Here is a 23,252-nt window from a genome sequence, read left to right as displayed (position 1 = left end):
TTCAAAATGTAAAATCCTGAAAAAAGGGTCGAGGTTCTTAGTATCTTTCCCTGAAATACTGAGGTTCAACATAGATTTTCTGGGCTCAAATAATAGTCTAGAAAACACGTGGACATTTTTTTAAAGAAAATCTTGCTGGGGGTTAAAAGCTCAGGCTATTTAACATCAGGCATCCCTAATATTAAATAAGCGGAATTAAAGTGGGTTAAAATAAACTGAATTAAAGCCACTTCATATTGCATTCTTCATTCTCATTCAGGATGGCCACAGAGAGGTTTAATACGATTTAACTAATTCCGTTTTAATGCACACCTTTAGTTAAATTTGGATTAACTTTCTCGAGTGTCAATATGCTGACAAGCCCTTAGTTAGAAGAGCCCAGAGGCATTTAGAAGAGGAAATCTTGTAATTATTGAGAATTTTAGGTAGCTGTCCCTGAAGCAGAATGTTCCCATTAAGGACAAGCAGTTCAGCAGGTTTCACGCATCTGCCACCAAAGCCGAGCCACTAGTAACTCAGGGTATGTCTACACTATCCCGCTAGTTCAAACTAGCGGGGTAATGTAGGCATACCACACTTGCAAATGAAGTCCGGGATTTGAATTTCCCGGGCTTCATTTGCATAAGCGGGGCGCCGCCATTTTTAAAACCCCGCTCGTTCGAACCCCGTGCAGCGCGGCTACACGGGGCACGAACTAGGTAGTTCGAACTAGGCTTCCTAGTTCGAACTACCGTTACTCCTCGTGAAATGAGGAGTAACGGTAGTTCGAACTAGGAAGCCTAGTTCGAACTACCTAGTTCGTGCCCCGTGTAGCCGCGCTGCACGGGGTTCGAACGAGCGGGGTTTTAAAAATGGCGGCGCCCCGCTTATGCAAATGAAGCCCGGGAAATTCAAATCCCGGGTTTCATTTGCAAGTGCGGTATGCCTACATTACCCTCCTAGTTCGAACTAGGAGGGTAGTGTAGACATACCCTCTGTGGGGGAAAGATTATAAACAGGGAGTGTTCGAGACAGTCCTGTGGACTCTGAAGCTGAACAGAACAGGAGTAAGGTATGTTTCTGCCGTGTCCAAGAGTCTATGCAACTTTGGATACAGTATACAGACTTCCGATCTTGCTGGAAGCTGACTGAAATTGCTGATGGTCTTGATGCACTGCTTTTGCGGAGATCTATTCTGAGGACACCGTATGACACACTTGTATCTTTGTTGGCACACTGCAGAGACTGAGAAGTCATCTCAGTGAAGAGACCAGAGGGGGGTATGCATGTGTATACTAAGGAATATCTTGCACCTAACGTACATTACAGAAATAAATGGAGAAATCTGTGTGGGAACCACGGGGTTTACCATATAATAGCTGGCTAAGACAAGTTTTCACAAGTATTTCAAATCTTGGTTGCAGATTTCTTCAATATGACACATGATGCATGAAGTCTCATATCTCATGACACACAAAATTATATTGTAAAAAAATTGTCTAAGAGCCTCTTGGTTTATCTGTGAGATCATCTTTGGCCTCTGTTTTAGAAGTGATGTAAGTTGAAGTTCAGGAATACAAGGATTGTATCAGAGAGTTACATAGAACATTATCTCAGTACCACCTAATCTATTACACACAAAACCCACTACCCACCATTGGCTGAGATAAATCTTTATTCATTCAACAGAGGAAAAAAGATCATGCTATTTTATCTAATCCTTTGAGCACAGCATGTTACAGGCTTTTTGGGAGATTCAATTCTTGATCATCCTAGAAGGAAAAAAGGAATCATGATATACAAATGCTATTTCAACTGAGAATGTGAATGTAGATAGTTGTCATTGGTACAGAAGTTGTGTGCATTTGTGTGCATTAAAGTGAAAAATCAATACAATGAAATTGAAAAAGGATTTTTATTATTCTTTGATGCTAATAGACTGTAACTATTAGTGTAAAAAGGAAAAGATATACACTTTTATAACCAAAACCTCTAAATGTTACACTATCCAATATATTCTGAGAAATATGTGAAATATACATAGCCTTGAAGCTCTCACAATAGACCTATGGGACCAGATAAAACAGGACATTGTAAATTACAGCTTACTAAATTGCAGTTGTATAACTAATAAAAGGCTATAGCTCTCAGAGGAGCTGACCGACAGTTAATTTTCACAAAGAATTTATTACAGAATTTTCTTATAATTATCAGGAGTGAACAATACTAGTCAAAGAGTTTGTGAAAAAGAGAAGAAATAAAAAGAGAAGTCCTTGTGAATATTGCTTGATTATAATAGCTGGATTCCAGCCCACGTATCGTCAATTATTTCGCCATTTTCCTTGAGGAACCAGGAATAATATGATTCATGGCATTTTATGATCTTTGGTGGCGCATTATGTCATCTTTTAGACAGTTACTTCCATTTGCAGCATTTTACAAACTGACATTAATGGTCTACAGTGTTGTAATGAGCCTCAAAATGGCAAACATACTTTCCTTTACTTTGTCTGATGACTGACCTTCTGCGTTTTTTTTTAAATGGCACTTGCAACCTTTGGACACGCCTCTCTTTGTAGCAAGATTTCTCAGTGTTTTAAGTGGAAATGAATTGGCACAAGGGCACCCAACTGCCACACTTATTACAATATTTTAACATAAACCTGAAATATATAATCTAAACCTACACTTCATGAACTACTGGGACACTGACAATGGTTAGGAGGGAATCCTACATTAACAGGAAGATAGACTAGCCTTTTCTGCCTCTAATATTTTCAATATGAGAATTAATTTATCATGTATACATCCCAGGAAGCATCAATGCATGGCAGAATATTGTGAAGATGCACAAAACAATTTTGTTCAGTAAAATTTTGAACCTTCAGATTAGAGGAGCTGCTAGAATTCTAATCCTACCATTGCAGACACTTTAACTCACACAAGATGCTATGATATGCTCACATACAAATGAAAAGAGCATTGCAGCTTGTGAATTTGCTATAAGTTTGCAGAGTGACTCTCTTCCCCCCACTGCCATGAATCCAACAGGTCACTTCAATAGTTTTACTAGATGCTGATATCTACAAAATCCAGCAGCTGATTTCTGTAGGTTCCTAGGGTTGCATGACATGCTACTTCTCAACTACCAGCCTGGGTCAGTATAGTTTAATAATCATTTCAGTGTGCATGTGTGTATGTGCATCTTGATCTTATTAAGTCAATGAATTGATAAAATGGGTGATTATTACAGCCATCTTTGGGTACGTCTAAACTACATGGCTCCGTCGATGGAGCCATGTAGATTTGTTTGTTCGGCAAAGGGAAATGAAGCTGCGATTTAAATAATCGTGGCTTCATTTAAATGTACATGGCTGCCGCGCTGAGCCGACAAACAGCTGATCAGCTGTTTGTCGGCTTAGTGCGCTAGTCTGGATGCTCCCCTGCCAACAAGAAAGCCCTTTATCAACCTCCTCGGTAAACCTCATCCTATGAGGCATAATGGGGAGGTCGATAAAAGGCTTTCAGGTCGGCACGGGAGCATCCAGACTAGCGCGCTGAGCCGACAAACAGCTGATCAGCTGTTTGTCGGCTCAGCACGGCAGCCATGCAAATTTAAATGAAGCCGCGATTATTTAAATTGCGGCTTCATTTCCCTTTGCCGATCAGCCTAATCTACATGGCTCCATTGATGGAGCCACGTAGTTTAGACTCACCCTTTAGGTGCAGTTCCAATTAAACTGGAATTAAACCAGTGCCACTCTACAATGTTTCCAGTCCAACAAAATGGGTTTATTAAAAATCCATCAAACAAAAACTGTCAGTAATGAAAAAAGAAGGAAAAACTCTGGAAATATTTGCCTTCTTCACCTAAATTTCACCTTCTAGTCAATGTTTCCTCTAATTTTTTCCATCCATTTGTGAAGTAAATTTTGTTATGTGCACCCAGGCATGTGCAGGTGTGCATCACCTCTAGAAACACATGTTGTTGACTGTGGATGCTCTGATAATCAGCTGGGGGGCATTTCAATCTCTCCTGGGTGGCCACCCAAGTGCTCATCTTAGGCTATGTCTAGACTGCAAGCATCTTTTGGAAGAAGCTTTTCTGGAAGAGATCTTCTGGGAAAGCTTATTTTGAAAGAGAGTGTCCACACAACAAAAGTGCAACGAAAAAGCGATGTGCTTTTTTGAAAGATAGCATCCACATCGATTGGATGCTATCTTGCATTTAAGTTGGGGACCTGTGTTATTTCCTGGAGGCCTCTTTTTTCTCCACACACATCTTTTTCCAAAAAAGGTTTTTTGGAAAAAGGCTTCTTCCTCATAGAATGAGGTTTACCATCATCTGAAAAACCCATCTGTTCTTTCAACTTTCTGTCGAAAGAACTCAATGGTTGCGTGGACACAAGTATTGTTTTTCTGGAAAAACGCTGCAGTGTAGACTCGCCCTCAGAGGGAACACTGCTTCTCATCTGTTTATCCTGACCCTAACTATCAGGTTGCCTAACATTTTATTCACATGAGAAAGGGGCCTTTTTAATCATGAACAGATTATAATAATTTTGCAAATGTTAATGACTCTTCCAAATACTGAAAGAAGAATGTACGTTCTCTTCTAAACTGATAGGCGAATCATTCCACCGGAGCATAACTGCATTTATCAGTAGATTCATTCCTCACTTCCTAATTGGATAGGTGTTGTTTATGTGCATACATAAACCTGACCCTAAGTCTAAGATGCTGAGATGTAAGGTACCAATACAATGGAAAGAACTGTTCTACTGTTTGGAGCACCAGATCACGGGATAAACCACAATGGGAGAATCTGCATTGTTTTCTCAGAATGAATTATGTGGGGAACCCCTGAAGATTAAGAAATCCAGAAGCATCAAAGCATAACATTGAGCCCATGAAAAGTTAATGAGCACATAATGTAAACAGGGAATCAGTACTCATATCCACTCCTTATGGCCAGCAGGTAAGAAGTCCTAGGTCAGCCACCATAGTGGCAAAGTCCGATAATATTTTACTACTTTTTATGCTGTTAAAAAACCCTTTTAAACTTGGACTTTTTCTCATTTTCTCATGGCTGCACCCACAATTTTTAACAAATCACAGCACAAAGGGGACATTTTGGCTTTAGAAAAGGCAGCAAATTCTTGTTTTATACTGTTTTTAATTACATGCTGCCTTCTTATTTTTTAAGCTTATTACAATAGATTATTGCTCTGCTGTGTGACAGTATATAAAGACACAGCAGTAGATCTCACTGGTATATTATAGAAATAAAATTCCTGATACTACTCCCCTAATTAATTTCCACAGGGAAACCAGTTTAGTTTAGTAAAGAGATTAATGAAAATGTTGCCCAGGATACAATTCTCCTAGTGAGATGCATAACATTATTATCTCTGATTGGAAACTATGGAACTATTTTAAATGAACATGCCATCAACAAGGGTATATTTTGTCATTTTTAGGTCGCTGGCTTTATAACATGGAGGATTTTTGAGAGCTTCCAACTCTGAAACATGTAAGGGCAATGCTGATCATTTTGTCTATATCATAGTTATGATGCATGAAGAAGAAAGCATTAACTTACTTAAAAGTTGTGGATAAAGAATTAATAACAGTAACCCTATCATAGAAAGAAGATAATTTGCCTTTTCAGCCACTAGATCAGTGGACTACATTAAAGGAGCTCTTAGCTCTGCCACTAATCAGGTGTGTTATCTTATGCAAGTCATTTACCATTTTGATGCCTTAGTTTGCCAGTCTGAATAATGGGGATAATACTATGTTTCCTTAGAATTCACTGAACATTCACACAGTAAAATGCTTGATTTATATAAGGAATCATAATTCTTGCATAAAGACATTTTAAAAACTTAGGTCTGCTTAGCTGTGCCCAAACAACAATAATAAAATATTCTGATTGACATTTGGCCTGTGAAATAAACCAGTTTATACAATTATACACTATGAGAAAGAAAGCCTTTTAGGCTGCTTCTGATATGCGATACACTATTCAACTTCTATTAACATTAAAGACAACTCCACTCAGGATTGTGAAATTAAAGCAGACTTTTTAGTTCTTGATTCAGATGGGATATGGCTCGGTCTTGTATCTCAGTTAGAAGGTGCCCTATAATGGATGCTAAGGACCAGAGTTCTGGAACAATGACTCCTTAGTGCATTTGATGATGGACAAGAGAATAAATCAGGGAACAGTCACAAATTGTGGCTACTCAGCAACAAACTGTTCAGGCAAGTGGAAGTTTAGATTAATTTCCAAACATAATAAGAGAGAAATGTTCCATTTTTAAAAGGTGCTAGATCATTTATATGTCTCCTATGGTAATAACTGACATTAGCTTTCTAGCTGCCTATTAATGCTGCTATTCTTTCCCTAGACACACATCATTCTTGCTAATGTCAATAGAAGTCTTGGCATGAATAGGGAGAGGAGAATAACGTAATGACTGGTAGTAAGTAACCACAAGTCTAGACATAATAGTCATCAGAGTTCTGCTATTTCACCCTGACATGTCTGATATCCACTCAGATTTGTTCAAAGGTACCAAGCTCACTAAAAAAGGACCTGCACATTTAGAAGAACTAACCAGCTGGTTGTCAAGCAGTAAGTGTCTCTGCCGATCTCATGTTACTGACTGGTCAACTCAGCTACAAAGGAGAAAATCAGAGCTGAAAACACATCTTCATAAAAATTACCATTTACGGATAACTGACAGCAGTCATTTTGGTGTCTATCTAGTCTTCCACAGTGCCCATCGATAGAGTAGCTGAGCACCTGGTCAGCCTTTCCCAGGCTAAGGCCAACTCAGTTGAAAAAGTATTGTAGGATTGCTCAGTGGAAGTTTTTGTGTAATATCCCATTGATATCACTACTTCACATCAACCACCCAACCAGTACCTTCTATCTGGAATATTCTTCAGCGGTCAGTGAGATTTAAAAGTTAGAGTTAATCTACTATGAAAACTAACACTGTTCAATAATACCCAATAACTCCTATCTTGAGATACAAAATCTCCTCCCGGTTGGTTTAATAATTGTTATACCAGTGGGATTTCTATAAAACATTTTAAAAGAATTTTTGTTGTTAACATACCAACAATAGAATGTCTCTGTATGCCTCTTCATCTGGTACTGTGCATTTACCTCATATTCAGTAGAAGGGGAACAGTTTTGGGCACTACTAGTGGGCCCCATTAATTTCACTGAAAAGTTAGTCTATAAGGTGCCACAGGACTCCTTGTCTTTTTTGCAGATCCAGACTAACACAGCCTCTCCTCTGATACTGAAAAGTTTGTGAGTCTGGCAAATGTTTCTCTTAAATCTACCTGCCTAGTGATCTTTGTGATCCTTTCTTTCTCCCCTAGCATCTTCCTGCTGCTCTTTCATAGGGAATCACCCCCGTTTGGCCATCTAGTTAAGTCCCTCACCTACTCTTCAGTGTGGCACATTCAATAATCAAAATGAGCTAATCTAGACCCACTAGCCCATAAGAGTCAAAACACCCTGTTAAAAAGACATTGCTCATTGGATAATTATTGTGACATCATATAAGTGACTCTTGATGAGGGATTTGAGGGGAAGAAGGCAGTGGACTGGTACATTAGCTAAGAGGACATTCCACACACAAAGGAAAAACAAGGAAGAAAGCAAAGGAATGTTTGTGGGAAGCTGGAATAATTAGCAGAGACGTGAGGACAAAGAGAAGAGAACACATAGGTGGGAGGGACAGAACTGCAGAAGGGCTTGGAGCTAGTTCAAAGAGAACCACCAAGCTGTCAGCTTGAATGACAGGGAGTGTGCTGGTGTCAAAATTAAGAGAGGGTGGAGGAAAGGAGGAAGGCTGGGGAGGAAAGATGCACAGTTCTGTTTTGGCCTGGTTAAGCCTAAGTTCAGAGTGTGAAATCCAGGAGGAGCTATCAAAGAGACAGCTTGAAATGTGGGACCAGATAAAAGGAGCGGTCAAGATGGAGAGAGAAATATCTGAGTCATCAGGGTAGATGTCAATGCAATCAATTTGAAGCCATGCAAGCAGACTAAAGTTCCCCAAAGCAAGGTTAGTGGATAGTCATGCAGAAAGCTTTCTGGGACTCCCATGGAGAGCAGCCAAAGGGAGCACCATGACTCACTAGAAGAGGTATTTATGGAACAACGGAAGAGACAGAAGGAAAATCAGGAGATGGTGGTTACAAAAATCAAAGAAGTCCAACTGTGATAGGCCATGTCAGCAATTTAATCCATCCAGTAAATATTTTTTCCTCGTTTTGCCAATATTTTTTCTAGTAAAGACAGTTCTGGCTCTAGCAAGGTACTCAGGCATCTCATTTATGATATTTACAGCGTGATATGTTGCACAAACCTGAACGTTTTAGTTGTTTTTTTTAACAGGTGAAATGTGTGTGTACCTATTCCCACTCCAAACACAAATCATTGATGTGAACAGAATTACAATGTATTTCAAGAGTGGCTCCGCAAGGCACAGCAACGGAAAGAACCATTGAAACAACAATACTATGGATATGAAATATGCACTCAGTTCATAACAACATGATGTGCTCTATACCATTAACTTTTAATTAACTCTAATTTTGCCACAATTAAACTTAATTAGACCAGAATGTCTCACGTTGCAATTAGCTGTATATAAATGCCCCAGCTGGTGTCACATTGAATTAAAGTCTCTCGATGGTGGATTCTCTTTCCAAAGATAATGGATTTACCATCACAGGATTATTAATGAGCCCTACACTTCATGTGTTACTTGCATCTAAGACAGGAACACTGAACAGTTAGTTTTCTATATAAATATAATTGTCGAAATGACACAGATTTCAAACTCATGACCCTAGTTCTTCACTGCATTTCAATTTGTACATTTATTTATGCCAATCCAAATTATGTGTCGATGCTATTCTTCTGGTCTGGTGGCTTTTTTATGCTCATTTTGTACTGGTAACCATAACCATGCAAGGAGCAGGGTGCAATAGAATTAGTTCCATAATTTGTGTAAGAATAAAATCTATCAGATACTTATCATGATACAGAAACCTACTTGTTGAAAACCAATAATGAGCCAAATCTAACACCCATTTTCACATGAATAGCAGTCCTACTGGAATCAGAAGTCTAGATTATGAACCCCTTACTTTCAATGGCAAGAGATTACATATACAGCTAGCCTCATTATCATCAATGAAAATACTCATATAATTTATGTGCTTGATATAAAGCCATTGGATGTCAGTAAGATGACTTTGCCCATTGCCTTCAATGGAATTTGGATCAGACCCTAACTGCTTACAGGTCCAGCCCACAACATTTTGGCACCTGAGATAGGGAGCTCAAAGGATGCCCCCATGCCTCCTCGCTTCGGCCAAAACTTTGAAAGTTCTCAATTCTTCCTTCTTCCTGTTCTGCTCCTCTTATGGTACTGTTCTGCTACCTATATATGCATGAACAGCAGACACAATTTTCTACACTCTGAGTTCTAGTGGGCCCCCCACCCTCACAGTCTGGCACCTGAGGCGGCCGCCTCAGTTCGCCTCATGGTAAGGCCAGCTCTGACTGCTTATGCCAATGAGCACACAGTCTAAACCTAGTGGGAATGATCACACAGGAATGTGCTACTCAGTATATCTTTAAGAACAAGAAAAATTTCCCTTCTACATTATGTGTCATCTTTTGCTATTAGGAAAAAATGTTTAACTAGAACAAATAAACAAATGAAAGTTGGTGTGAAGGGGAAAAAGGAAATATGAATATATGCAGCTGCAGATAGATATCTTATTGTAACTACACTTATATGAAGCTTCTGCAAACACAATCTAATATCACACGAAACACCATGGTAACTTGGAAGATAATGTGTCACCTTTTCAAGTGGTGTTGAGTGTTTTAATGTCTTTTGAAAATGACACATTTCATCTTCGATCTTTAAGGTATTTCTGGCCTTTTCCCTTCACTTTTTGTTTGCTTTTTGATAAATACATAGAGAAACTGTTCAGTAGCCGCTTACTATTGTGTTCAATGTCTCACCAACTGCAGAGCTACTTTGCAGAAACCAATCCTTTCAAGCACACTCTGTCCACAAGTTGACAAGATACAACCTACTCTTCACCTTATCTTTATCTTCCTGGCTTTCCTTGTCCACTTTTATCTTGATCTTTGTTAATGGTGTTCCCGCCTTCATCTTACCTAGTTCAGATATTTAGCTTATAGACCCATTTACACACCTTAGTTAGCACAAACATTCCATTTTGAGCCTGCTGCCACATTTACCTTCCTAATCCTGTCTTCCAAGAAATGAGGCTTCCTCCACATCCAATTACTCTTGTAAAGTCAGATCTACAAGCCAAAGCAATTATTCTAGTGCCAGAGCTCAAATCATAAGCTTTGTATGCATGTGCTTGCCTTTCTTGTGGAAAAGATAGAGAGGGGTGAGATTGGAGAATTTAATGCCCAGCTGAAGAATTTTGTGCTTTGTTGATCTTATACTATGTACAGTTGTAATGAAATCCAAAGGGATTCCCAAACAGATAAAGGGAAGACTATAAGGGTTTAGCACATTGTTCCTCATATCATTCATAATGATGCTATTTCCAGCAGCATAGGACCTCTCAAAGCACAGCTGAGATTTTGAACCAGTAAAGACGCCAACGGTAGAGTGATATCTGTTAAATGACTGATGCTCCTTCTTGCAATGCTTAGATGTTCTTTTATCATCTCCCATTCATATATTGACCTGATCTGAATGTGCATACCCTGAAAGACCACATATAGGATATACCAACATCAGATTCTATAGCTAGCGGGCATGGGATTTCAGCCAACCACTTTGGGAAAAACACATGGGAAAATCAAATGGGATGAAATAAGGGAACGAGAGAGAGAGAGAGAAATGTGCAGAAAGGCATAAATGGATATTAATTAATGTTCAAGCTAAAGCTAACTACAGCTATTACATTAGAAGCAAAAATAAGAAAATGAAGATGAAAAAAACCCACTAAGCGCCATATTTATCACCTGAATGTTTGCACAAATACGTACACACATTTAAACAGGAATGTAGCAAAATGGTGATGATTGTCAATTATAGGAATAAATGGAGGTATAATTTCCAACAGTCCTTAAGATGCTTTTTTCTTATCATGGAAAAACAAATACTAGGTGCTTTTTGTGTATCTCTATCTATCTGTCTATCAACACTTCATATATTTTATTAATTTTAAGTGAAATGGACAACTTTCTGCACAAATCAGATTCAGAGCTTGAGCAAAGCATATGGGCAAACTTAAATTATGTCATTCATATAGGCCTTGAACCATAGGCTGTGAATCAGAGTGGGCCTACCCTCGGTAAAGTAGTAAGCTAATGCTTAGTGTGTACCACTAAGGCTATGTCTATATAGCAGTGTTATTTTGGAATATTTGATGTCTACGCTACAACCAGTTATTTCGACATAATGTCAAAATTCTGTCAAGCTGCAGGACTTCTTACACTGACTCCTGTAACCCTCATTTTACAAGGAGTAAGGGAAGATGGAGGAAGAGTGCTCTCTCTCAGACTTCCTGCTGTGTAGACAGTGCCAAAAGTTAGCACATTCCGGATGGGAAAGGAGAATACAAACCCACAAATGATACATATCTCCCAGATAACTATGTATAAGAACACATCAACCCCTCATAGGGGAAGGAGGGAATGGCAAGATAATGGATGAGACTATTTTGTTCACACTAGCAGGTATAAGAATGGTAACTAATAACAAAGTACAAGGGTGGCAGCTAATAATAGCTGGAGTATAATATGTGACTTTCACTGATCACAAACAGAAATAAGTTTGCATGGCCCAACCCAGGCTTTATGAGAATCGGCTTATGAATAGGAACTCAAAGATGTTTTATGCAAAACAGGTCATGTAACATATTAGTTTTACAGTTACAATCTGCTTTACTCATATTCCTTTCTTTGTGCATGTATCACTCTTGTATGTGAAGCTAGAAGTATGAAATGTGCTAATGAGAGACATGCTTTGGTATTTAATGACTCAGTACTCAAACCAATGACTTGTGCATGGTGTGTTTGTCCTACAAGCCCCAACGGATCATGTCACCTTGTACTGGAATCCATCTTGAACCTTGTGTTTTCTCCATGGGGATGAGATATGTGGAACAAAGTGTTCTCGTTCTGGGAGAAAGTCTATTCAAGCATTGGGAAGCAATCAGTCCCTTTATCTTCAGCTGGCCTTTTGAAACTACATATTCTGCTCTAAGAGGAAATAAAGAACTATGTAATAGCTATAGATCCAAGTTAGAGTAAAAAACAACTCTAATTTGAAGCTTTTATCTGAGATAAGAACTGCTTTTTGAGGAAGAATTTCCATGTAACAAGTTTCTTTGTGTAGGAGTTTTAAAACTTTGGGCCACGACTTGTAAGGGTAAGCCGCTAGCTGGCCACAAGACATTTTTTTACCTGAGCACCCTCAGGCATGGCCCTTGAAGGACCTAGTGGCTGTGGAAAAAAACAACAACAAATGGTCTGGTAGCACTTTATAGACTAACAAAACATGTAGATGGTATCATGAGCTTTCGTGGGCACAGCCCACTTCTTCAGATGACTAGAGTTATGAGAAGGGGATATGAAAACTGGAAATAAATAGGAGAGGGGAAGGAGACGGGGGAGAGAAAGAAAAAGGAAGTGGGTAGGAGACAGAACATCATTAAGTATCTGGAGAATGGGTACTTGAACCTAAGCAAATAAAAATCAAAGTCAATAGATAGATTCCTAAGACAGGAAGGATACCGCTCAGAGAGATGTTAGCACCTTCAGTGGTTATTAAGTAGGTAGAGTCCCCATCAGCCCATATCACGATTGAGTCCATTAGCATGTGAATTGAATTTGAGGATGAACTGTGATTCCAGGGCTTCCCTGTGGATCTGGCTTGTGGAGCTGGTTTGTAACAAGACAGCTACTTGCAGGTCTGTCAGACTATGGTTTGGCAGGCTGACATGCTCACCAGCAGGATTTTCTGTATGTTCCCTTTACATATATCCAATTTGTGTCCATTGATTCTTTCCCACAGAAACCGTCCAGTTTGTCCAATATATATAGCAGTGGGGCACTGTTGGCATTTGATGGCATAGATCAAATTACTGGATGTGCAGTCAAATGACCCTTTGATTTTGTGGCTTATGTTGTTTGCTCCAGTGATGAATTTGCCAGTGTAGATATATGGGCAGAGTTGGTATTTTTCTGGTTGGAGGGCTGGATTCCTGGAGGTTTATGATGTGGTTGTGTGTCATGGTTATCTGTAAGCAAGAATAGCTTTTTCTCCTAAGGCCTCTGAAGTGAGAGATCATTTTCCAAGATGGGTTGTAGATTGTGTATAATACGTTGGAAGGGTCTGAGTTGTGGACTGTAGGTAACAAGAGGAGTTCGGTTATTTTCTCTTTTGGGTCTATCTTGAAGTAGTTCATGTCTGGGTATTTTTGGCTGTGGTATGCCGTTCCTTGCCAATAAGAGCTACGGGAAGTCATGCAGGCTGCGCCACCACTTCCTGCAGCTCCCATACGCCAGGAATGGTAAGCCTCAGTTACTGGGAATATCTGCCTGCAGATGCTCAGTAAAACAAAGTGTCTCAGGCAAGCGAGTGACTTACCCTTTCAAGCCATGACCCGAAGTTTGAAAACTCCTGTTTTAATGGACTAAAACTAGCTACGCACTTTTGTTCATTGTAATTTAGTAACTTACTTTGATCTAACTGTTCTCACTTGCATCCACTTAAATCCTATTTTTTGTACTTAGGAAAAACAATTATGCTTATTATCAAGCCCAATGTAAACAATTGTTACCTAGGGTGGGGAAGCAACCACTGTGCATATCTCTCTTTCATTGATAAAGTGAGCAGACCTTATAAGCTTTCTCTGTATAAAACTTTTACACCAAGTAAGAGGGATTTATGTGAGGTTTTGGTCTCATTTTGGAGTTTGTTTCCTGGGTGCTGATCCCTTAGAACTGGTTAATTGTCTGTGCTGATCTACAAAGGGATGGTAACCCCAACTCTGTGCCTTATTTGGGGGTAGACCAGAGGATCTAGCTCAGTAGGACAGGGCAGTAGGGAGCTCCAGAGAGCAGGAAGGCAGGCATCAGTGGTACAATCAACACATGAAGGAACAACCCTAAGAGGATTTCTGTGATTTTAACACATCACAAAGTTATTGGATGAGTTGTATCCACAGTACAATCCTTTCTCAAAAGTTAGTAATCTGACCACAATACTTGGGGGAGATGGTATGTATCTTTTTCTGACAATTACAAATTCTCCTTTAATGGTCATTTTTATTCAGAATTCCACTGATCAATTTACTAATCCCACTGACCTGGATTTAGGAGTCAACTTGACTTTTAGATTTCACTTCAGGTAGATCAGCCAAGAAGAGACGAGGGGAATGATTTATCTGCTTGCATTTAGAAGTTCAAAGCATACTGCATTGCTAGTAAGCATAGTATTGATCAATAGCTACCACTAAAGAAAAACAATACCGTGAAATGCATGTCCTTGAATATCTTAGTTCCTTAGCTTTCTCCACCTTAATATACTATAGTCTCTATACTCCATCTGCAAAGTTGTAAGCCACAGTTTTTTACAGGAAGTCAAATATTCAATATTGGTATTATTAAGTGATATTTGAATCTTTTGCATTTCAAAATTAACATTCAGTATTTATTTTTAATTTGAATCACAGTGCATTTTCGACATTGATGCACTGTTAATGTACTAAAGATTACAACTACAGTTACATTTTTCTTCTGGATATGTATTGCCACAACTCTATTCTGTAGTGATGAATAACAATTAAATTACATGTTTGGGTAATCAGTTTGTTGGCTCCTAAAGTCTAGATACACAATGAATTGCTACTTAATTTACTGGTTCAATGTATAGCATTTCCATGCATCAATAAGGTCATTACCATTAGACATACACCTCCAGAGTACAGCAAATGTAGTGTACATATTGTTTCACTTCTAACAACATGAAGTTATACATAACTCAGAATGGTCTAGTACTGAAATTGTTGCTTTTCCTCTAAAGCTCTGCTGAAAGCTCTAGATTTGTAACTGAGACCCCAATATTGCAGAGGAAATGCCATTTGATTGTTTTAAACACCGTTGGATTTAGATCTCAAATCTTTTTGCTCCTAAGGTTACTACCTTTAGGAATATTGCATGAAAATCAGACCTCATTCCAATCAATGCCAAAATTTCCTTAAAGTGCAGTGGAGCCAGGATTTCACCCATAATGGCTATGACAGAATAATCTTTCTGAGATCTTTCCATTCTGACTATTTTATCAATAATGATAATAAAAAACAAATCAGAAAAAGAAAATAAAGTATCTGCAAAGCTGGTTAAAGTCTTTCTAATTATTTTTTTTCAATATATGGACTTCTCATGTAACTGAGAAAAGAAAGTAACAGAGGAGAGGTAATGGAAAAACAAAATATAAAATCACTGTTGTTATGAATCCCTCAAATCAATTTTTTCAATGTTTTATTTTTTTCCCATTTTTCAAACAGTTCTAAAAAACAGAGTATTCTTCATGAAAACCAACCCAAATCTATACAACTAATAGAAGTATATGGACAAAAGAACACTTTTAATAAGTCTGCACCCACATATAAATACAAAAAATCAGTAACTTATACTTTGTTTAAAGTGTGTATTATTTACATAAATCTAGCCTCACACATCCAAGCAGAAATTCCTCTTTTTTTCTAGTTAGGTGTCAGCTAAGACTGGGATCAAGTTTATATGGTACAGAATATTAACAGACGTATAATGATGATACAGAATCACTCATCGATGATGGATACTGCAAATATGGGGTACCACAAAGACATCTGAATTGCAACTACATAAAAATAATACCCTGATTATAAACCTCAAAGGAATGTTGTGATTTTTGCAGTGTTCATAAAACAATGTAAGTATATTATTTTCTAGTCCCCATATTATGAGGCAAGGAAGAAATTTACAAGTGTATGCTGCTTTGGTAACTATCCAAATATACACAATGCTAAACCTATACTTTGCTGGCAAAAGACAAGAAGAAACCCCTCCCCCGCCCCTTTCTCTTTCATTGTAAATATCTTCAAATGGCAGAGCCCAGTTACTGGTCTATTTTTCAGTATTCTCCCAGATTTCTTATTTATTCTCTATTTTGAAGTCCCTCAATCCAGAGGTGAATGGAGTAGAATTTCTAGCAGCCTCTGCTTATGTCTGCAGAAACTTTATTTAATCTGATATTTTGAATATCATGCACACTATTATCTTTGAGATCTATTCTTTTGGAAGCTGATGTCAGCAGCAAGTGAGCTGCAGACACTGTGGGGAAAGAATAAGAGAGTATTCTAGATACCTAGATCTCTCTCAAACCACTGTTCTTAATTTGGCAATGGCCATAAACTCTTCTATATTCATGAGAGAAAACCAGTGCAAAAGATGAAATCATAGTTCCCGTGAAGTAAATGGCAAAACTGTCATTGAATTTGAGAATTCCAAGCCTTTTCCTGTGCTACCCAACCCAATTAATTCATATCTCCCTTCCCCCCCCCCCCCCCCCCACCAAGCAGCAAGGATCAGAGCTGCAAGGGCTTGTCCCAGTCTTCTACATCTCCTACGTTAGTGCAAAAGAAAGAATATTGTAGGCACAGTTCTTACAAAGAAAAAAAACCCTACTGTGAGTCTGAGCACCAGGAACCCTATTTGCTGAAGATTCTAAGCTAATCTCCCACCTCTTAATTCCTGCAAGTTTCTCATTAATGAGCCATCGGCAGAAAAGCAGCCTCACTACACATAATTGCCTAGTTTTTAAGAGTGTGATTATGATTTGAAGAGCATGATTCCAATATGAAGGGGGGAGGGGAAAGGAGATCAATAATGACCACAATAAATCAGGACAAACACCTTCAAACAGAACAAGGTTTCTGTCATGGAAATATGAACAAAGTGATTCCAACAAAAGCATCTGTGATACTACATGAATTCTGCTTATATCATGCCTTTTGCCCATTTATAGCTGTAGCCACCCTGACTGTTGCTTTCTTTGTTCACATTATATTCTGAGAAAGAAAGAAAGAAAGAAAGAAAGAAAGAAAGAAAGAAAGAAAGAAAGAAAGAAAGAAAGAAAGAAAGAATTTAACAGTGCGAAATAATTAATCCTTTTAATTGTTTTCAATGTTTTCTCTAAAAGAATTGTAAAGTAAAAATGCAAGCAATTCTCACAACTCCCATTGCCACATGCAGTGTTGCCAACTCTTGCAATTTTATCATGAGTCTCATAATAGTACATGTTTTCTTAAAACATCAGCTACTGCACTCCTGTCACATGTGAGAAGCTTAATAGAAAAAGTCTCAGAGGTAGAGTCATGTTGATCTGTAACTTTAAAAACAATGAGCCGCCCTGTGGCACTTTAGGGTACGTCTACATAACAGTGTTATTTCAGAATAACTGACGTTATTCCAAAATAATATAGTCCGTGTCTATATTATAAGCAGTTATTTTGACATAATGTTGAAATAATGTCAAGCTGGAGGACTTTTTACTCTGACTTCTGCAACCCTCCTTTTACAAGGAGTAAGGGAAGCTAGAGGAAGAGTGCTCTTTCTCGAGCTTCCTGCTGTGTAGCTATTTTGACTTAAGCTACGCAATTGACGTAGCTCAAGTTGCATAGCTTATTTCTGCTTTAGCCCTGCTGTGTAGACGTGCACTTAGGGTGTGTCTAGACTACAGGGTTTTGTCGACAAAAGTGGACTTTTGTCGACAAAACCAAACCTCAGCAGTTTTGTCGACGCTGGTAAACCTCATTTTACGAGAAATAACACCTTTTGTCGACAGAGTTCTATCGACAGAAGGCGTTATTGCATCTAAACTGTCCTTTGCGTCTACACTGCCATGTCGACAAAGCAGCTTGCTTTGTTGACAGAACTGAATGTAGTCTAGACGCTCTTTGTCGACAGAAGTTTTGTCAACAGTATCTGTCGACAAAACTTCTGTCGACAAAAGCCTGTAGTCTAGACGTACCCTTAGAGACCAACAAAAATAGCCCAAACCACATCTAATCCACTTAATTAGCTTCATTAGCTCAGGTCCTACAATTGACAAGTAACTGCTTCTGCTGTTATATCTATATCTATATCTAAATCTAGTTATATATAGATATATATCTTGGATTCTGTTATTTCCACTCCAACTCATCGGATGAAGTAGGTTTTACCCATGAAAGCTCATGAGCCTATGTATTTCAGTTGAAAAAGTTAGTTTCTAGCCCTAATAATTGTAGAGAAGAGATTGAAAATCTTAAAAGCTCAAAACCCAGAAGGCATTTTTTTAAAAGGCATTATATTGTAAAAAGACTGTCATACTTCTAAGAGGATCTCATGATTTTGGGAATTTGCTATCTCCGAAGTTTTAAATACTTGGGGCAGCCAATAGTGTAAACACAAGTGCTAGGATGCCCAAGTTTAATGTGACTGGAATGTCCTCCAAAGAAACAGGAGAGTATGGTGACTAGAAAGTGGTGACAACGCATTCTGGGTTTGATGTTGCTGAGAAGAGAGCCATGTTCTCTATTTAACTAGAGTAGGAAAACAGATTAAAGTGCCATGTAAAACATTTGGCCAAGCAGTTGTCACTCCTAAATTATATATAGACCTATTTGCATTTGCTGGGATTTAGAATGATTTTTAAAAAAATCAGGGACTAGCAGATAAAAACAGGCAGCCAGTCAAAACAGACAGTGAGGATATTGCTGAGTTGTGGATAGGGCAGGTATTACTGGGGAAAGGAGCAGTTAGAAAGGAAGTAGCAAATGCTGACATATTTAGGGGGCTAAACAAATGAATTGCTGTTGTATTGTGGAAAGGGAATATGCAAACAGAGCATCTTCTTTCTCAAGATATCTCCCTTTGTGTGTATGTCTTCAGAACCTGGTCTGTTACTTCTTCCACACACATGTATTTGTTCCCACATTTGACTCCTGTTAGCACTGCATAAATCATACTGCTCCATAAAATAGAGATAGTTAATACAGCTATTGAGGATGCATAAGAATAACAAGAAGCTAAATTATTGCTACAGACCTAAATTAAAAGTAAAAAATGTATGTTAAGTTTCAGGACTGTAGTCTAGAAGGTTTTAGGAGGGAGATTGACACACAAATGTAACACTGACAAGAAGAACTAAACCTAGGACTGCTGTAGCTTAGTGCAGGAGTCTCTTCTGCGTGAGCTATAAGCCAGTAAGCTCTCAGGGTATGTCTACACTACCCCGCTAGTTCGAACTAGCGGGGTAATGTAGGCATACCGCACTTGCAAATGAAGCCCGGGATTTGAATTTCCCGGGCATCATTTGCATAAACTGGGCGCCGCCATTTTTAAATCCCTGCTCGTTTGAACCCCGTGCTGCACGGCTACACGCGGCACAGACTAGGTAGTTCGGACTAGGCTTTCTAGTCCGAACTACCGTTACTCCTCATTCCACGAGGAGTAACGGTACTTCGGACTAGGAAGCCTAGTCCCAACTACCTAGTTCGTGCCGCGTGTAGCCGCGCGGCACAGGGTGCGAACGAGCAGGGATTTAAAAACGGCAGCGCCCAGTTTATGCAAATGATGCCCGGGAAAGTCAAATCCCGGGCTTCATTTGCAAGTGCGGTATGCCTACATTACCCTCCTAGTTCGAACTAGGAGCGTAGTGTAGACATACTCTCAGTTATGGTTGCAGAGCAAACTCATTCTCCCTTTCTGTAAGTGGTCTAAGACCCACTACATGGGACAGTGCACCACACCCAGAAGGTGTGGGGGTTACACACACAGTGCAATTGTTGGTTTTTGTAACACAGAACGCTGACTAGTGCAAGCATAGGCGTGGGAAGTATGAGGGAGTGGCGGGGGAGGGGGTGCTGCAGCACCCTCCCCCACCCAGATTTTGTCCCCTGCACCAGGGTCCCAACCACTACCTCCAGGGAGTCCTGGCTGCTGGCTTTGTGGACTTTGCTATAGACATTGAGGTTCCAGGGGCTCTGATACCGCCCAGAGTCTCACCCACCAAGCTCAGGGATTCTGTTGCAGGCCTTATGGCCCTGACCATTGGCCCTATGTCCTGGGCTCCAGAGCCACCCACAGCTGTGGCCGCAGCCTAGGGCAGCGAGGACACAGGCGGAGTAAGCCTGGGAGGGAATGGACTCAGCACTCCCACCCTAAAAATTATTCCAGCAACTGTCAAAAGTATCTAAGCAATAGTTTAACCATTCTACTTCAGTATCTAATTAGCACTCAAGTGATGCCAAGGAGGAGAATAATAAATACTTTGAATGTAAAAAAACCCACCCCAATATTTGAAGCAGTTATGGGAACTATACAATATGCTTATTGAAAGAGTAAAGCAATGCAGACAAAGGAGAAAACAGTATCTATGGACGTGGTTAAGGATAAATTTATGTTTATATAAGGGGGATGAATGCCTCCGGCAATACAGTTTATAAAAACATGAAACAGGTTAGCGTGGAGGAATAGGGAAACAAATGCAGTGAGAGTGTAGGAGAAAATATCTACAAATGACATAAAACACATCAAGGATGACCAGGGAAGTAGAAAAGATAGAAAACGAAGTTAAGAACATTTCAAAAAAGATAAGAAGAAAAAGTGGACCATGAAAGGAAGAGTGCAACCGACAGTAAGATTGGTATTATGACTTTCTTCAAGTACATAAGGAACTAGAGGCCAGTCAAGGAGACAGGGGGCCCAGAGGAGCTGGAAAGAGTAATGAATTGACCCAAAAATTGCCTCAGTTTTCACACACACGCAAAAAAGAAGGGCCGTGTATTTCACAGGGGAGGCTGAAAAAATATTAATGGAAATCAGGTCCCTGCAAAATAGGTGATTACAAAATTAGGTTGTCGGAAGTCTGACCAGACAGGATCCTTTTCAGAATTTTGATGGGAACAACAAGAGAGATAAGGGAGCCCTTAGTAGATAGAGTTAAAATCTCTTCTGCTACCCTGGGACTTACTACTAGGCTGAAGGTATGTTAATTTTAAAAGGTTAACTCCAGACCACTAAAACCTTGACTTGAGCTGTGGAGAAGGAACTGGAAGTAATAATCAAGGACATCTTGAAAGGAGATCTATTGCTTAATGAGGACCATCCGTATGGGTTTATAGCAATCAGATCATACCTATACATTTAATAGGATATTTTAGGATGTAATTAAAACAAGTGCTGACTTGGGGAATTGGGGACTATATATAGTTCATCTCCGGATCTTCAGGATAGCTTTTTTTTCCTGTACATTAATAATCTACATGGTCAGAGGAATGGCATGGAGGTAAACTGCTTTCACAAACTGAAGAACAACCCAGCTAAAAGATTTTACTGGGGCAGGGGAAAGAAGAACAGAGGAACTGGATATGTCATCTAATAGATAAGCAATGTAACAACAAAACAACGTTAATGCGGACAACGTTAAGTAAGGATTGTATGTCTACACTACCACCCTAGTTCGAACTAGGGTGGTAATGTAGGCAACCGGAGTTGCAAATGAAGCCCGGGATTTGAATTTCCCGGGCTTCATTTGCATAAAGCCGGGCGCCGCCATTTTTAAATGTCCGCTAGTGCGGACTCCGTGCCGCGCGGCTACATGCGACACAGACTAGGTAGTTCGGACTAGTGAAACGAGGAGTAACGGTAGATCGAACTAGGAAGCCTAGTCCGAACTACCTAGTCCATGCCACATGTAGCCGCGCGGCATGGAGTCTGCACTAGCGGACATTTTAAAATGGCGGCGCCCGGCTTTATGCAAATGAAGCCCGGGAAATTCAAATCCCAGGCTTCATTTGCAACTCCGGTTGCCTACATTACCACTCGAGTTCGAACTAGGGTGGTAGTGTAGACATACCTGGAGTTACTATATTTGTACAGCACCTACCGCAATAAGACTGCAGTCCCCATTGGATGCTTACAGTTCTTCCACAATTCAGACAAACAACAGTCATTATAGCATTAAAAAATATTAAAGCATGCAAAAACATCATGAGCCTATTTAAATGCTTAAGATGTGAATTAACATATAATGGCAAAAGCAGCTTCACAGACTATTAGCATGATATGACAAGCATGTCATTAGCTCTAACTTGAGTTCATGTTATTCTTTGCAGCACCACTGCTCCCTTAAAAACAAAAAAAGCAGAATTATCTTCATTTCCCTCTGTCTGTGCGAGTAAGTTTTGATTGCTAGGATTGTTGTTTAACTGAAGGAGAGAATAGGATCCAACTTTCTAATCCCACTGAACCAAACACCCCATCACACCCTGGTTCAAGGCCCACTCCCTTTGCTGAGGCCCTTCCCCCACCCACTCCATAACCCCGCCTCCATATCACCCGTATTCACTTCCACCAGGCTTGGGATATGCTCTGTCTGGGGGTGCGAGCTCTGAGATGGGGCTGGAGAGGGTGCAGGAGAGGACTCTGGGCTTGGGTGTGGGGAAGGATACAGACTCTGGGTTGAGCGTGGGCTTACGGTAGGGCCAAAATGAGGAATTCTGGCTGGAGTGATGGGTTCTTGGGTGGGGCCAGGAATGAGGCATTTGAGATGCAGGAGGGGGTTGTCAGGGTGGAGTTGAGGGGTTCAGAGTGCGGAAGGGGGTGCAGGATCCAGCAGAGGGTGTGGGCTTTAGGGTGCAGGATGGGGGCTCAAGACTGGGGCAGAGAACTGGACTGTGGCGGGGGTTGGAAGTGCAGGGTCCCAGAGGCACTTACGGCAGCTCACAAGAATCAGCTGCCATGTCCTCGTGAGTTCTAGATGCATGGTGAGTGGCCAAGGAGGCTCCACAAACAGCCCTCCAGAGCTTCAGGAGTGACTCTGGGTGCAAGGGCTGCACCCAGAGCCTCCCTGGCTGACAACAAACCTGGGGGCCACTTCATGTGGCGCCAGGGTGGGTGGGAGATTGCCTCAGCCCCAGATCCCACTGTGACACCGATTAGACTTTTAATGGGCTGGTTGATGGTGCTGCTCAGTCAGTTGGGTCCCTTTTCAACTGGGCATTCTGGTTGAAAACTGGATGTTAGGCAACCTTCCTTCCCAACTACCACATTTTTATGAAAAATAACTAGCTACATTATCCTTCCATTAGGGTTTTTTTTTTTTTAGTATAATTATTCTTATTTTGCCCCAAGAACCTAAGCC

At 40.0% G+C, this 23,252-nt stretch overlaps 1 protein-coding gene across 2 annotated transcripts in view; it reads right to left on the bottom strand.

The window, feature by feature from the left end:
* CDH13 (cadherin 13) overlaps window positions 1-23,252 on the bottom strand; it is a 967,731-nt gene that overhangs the window by 465,782 nt on the left and 478,697 nt on the right. The window lies entirely within an intron of this gene.

This window comes from Pelodiscus sinensis, chromosome 12, assembly GCF_052426305.1.
Source record: "Pelodiscus sinensis isolate ZL-2025 chromosome 12, ASM5242630v1, whole genome shotgun sequence".
NCBI classification, from domain to species: Eukaryota; Metazoa; Chordata; order Testudines; family Trionychidae; genus Pelodiscus; species Pelodiscus sinensis.
Note: the sequence above shows the minus strand (reverse complement) of the source record. Positions and strands in the feature narration are given on the sequence as shown.